The following is a 2,352-nucleotide window of genomic DNA, read 5'->3' on the forward strand; positions in this document are numbered from 1 at the left end:
TATATATATATATATATATATATATATATATATATGCATATATGTTCGACTGCGTTTTTATGTTTGTACAATTGTGTAAGATAAGCACAAAAGATAAAACGTATTACAAAATGAAGCTATATATATCTAACAATGAAAACTACAATAATGCACATGGGCTTACAGACACATAGTTAAACAGTTGTATGTGCGTTTGTATACACACACTTATATATATATGCACACAGACACACGCATACACACAAGCGGGCGCGTATATATATACTAACTGACCGCTTCATGTAATTATCCGTTTCCGGTGAATATATGTACAAACCCTACGCAAAGTCAACAACTGTTTTATATTATTTGGCTTAGCAAAGACATGTCTTTTGCACAACAGCTGTTGACGAAGTGAATGTTTGTCGAAACAGTTTGATCTCCCACGATATAACTTACACCTCATTTTTCATAAATGTATGTAATAAATACATACATACACGTATACAGATAGATAGATAGATGAAGGGAGGGCGAGAAAGAAAGGCGGAAAGACAGAGACTGACAGACAGACAAACGGACAGATATATATATATATATATATATATATATTGGGTTGGTGCATAATTATTGCGGCTTTTTTTTTTTTTCAAGAAATTTTATTCAACAATAACATGTAACAAAAACGTCTTTAAATGATTATTCCGGAACATATTCATAATCTACTTCAATTACTGCTTCCCATTTGCTTGGCAGACGGTCAGACTGCCATTTAAAGAGATGATTTTGTTAAATATTGTTACTCTTTTTGTTAAATGAAATTTGTTGAAAAAAGAAAAACGCAATAATTATGCACCAACCCAATTAATAGATAGATAGATAGATAGATAAATAGATAGATTTATGCGGCGAAGCATTTTGTTCAACGTTTGAACGGAGCTCACCGCATTCATAATAGCTTCATATTCTTGCTCAGTTCAACAATTTTAAAGAGGCGAGGGTTAGTCGAATACATTGAGCTCAGTGCTCCACTTGTACATATTTCAACGATACCTAGGGGAATTTGAACTCAGATCGTAAAGACAGACTAAATTCCTCGAAACGTCTTATCGACGCGTTAACTATTTTGCCTTCTACCGTCATAATAATGGTAATGCTTTCCACTACAGACACAAGATCTAAAATTTGTGGGCAAGAATCTATTGTCCATGAAATCGACAACAGTGCTCGACTGGTATTTTTTTATCGACCCTGAAATGATGTAAGACTCTCGGTGGAGTTTGAAATCAGAAAGTAAAGACGGACGAAATGCCTCTGAGTTCGGTGTGCTAATGAAACTACCGTTTCACCGCCTTCATAATAATAATAATAATAATAATAATAATAGTAGTAGTAATAATTTCTACTAAAGACACAAGGCGTGAAGGCATGTAATTTTTAGCGGAAGTGGACTAGACAATTATATTGACCCTAGTGTTTCACTGGTACTTAATATATCGACCTCGGTGGTATTGAACTCAGAAAGTAGCAACGGGCGAAATAGCGCTAAGCATTTCGTCCAGCGTGCTAACGACTCTGCCAGCTCGCCGACTTGCTCTGCCAAACAGTAATAGTAGTAATAATAATAATAAGAAGAAGAAGAATGATCCCTGGCTAGCCATCCATACAGGAAGTGCAAAAGGTAGTCTTAGCTGGTACGCCACGCGTATTTGGAAGAGCATTGTCACTGTGAATTTCTTTCCCTTTTCCCTCTTTATTTTCTTTGTTTACTTTTCTTTTTATTTTTCCTTTCTGTCTGTCTTCCCCTTTTTCTGTATCACATGACTTTGTAAATGGACAATTTGGTGTGTTTATTTTAATGGCCTACCGATGTATACAATGCGTTTCTCTGCCCCAGCTGTCAAGAAGACACTCGACAAGAAATGGAAAAAGAATTGAAAGAAGATGGTAATGAAAATAATAATAATAATAATAATAATAATAATAATAATAATAATAATCCTTTCTGTCATAAACACGAGACCTGAAATTTGAAGGGAGGGGGTAAATCGCTTACACCGACCGCAGTGCGTAACTAATACTTATTTATTCGACCCCGAAATAATGAAAGGCAAAGTCGACCTCGGCGGAATTTGAACTCACAAGGTAGTGACAGACGAAATATCGCTAAGCATTTCGCCCCGCGTGCTAACGATTCTGCCAGCTCGCCTTATTATTATCATCATCATCATCATCATTATTATTATTATTATTATTATTATTATTATTATTATTATTATTATTATTATTATTATTATTATTATTAATAATAATAATAATAATAATAATAATAATAATAATAATAATAATAATAATAATAATAATAATAATAAT

Source organism: Octopus bimaculoides, chromosome 1 (assembly GCF_001194135.2).
Source record: "Octopus bimaculoides isolate UCB-OBI-ISO-001 chromosome 1, ASM119413v2, whole genome shotgun sequence".
Lineage (NCBI taxonomy): Eukaryota > Metazoa > Mollusca > Cephalopoda > Octopoda > Octopodidae > Octopus > Octopus bimaculoides.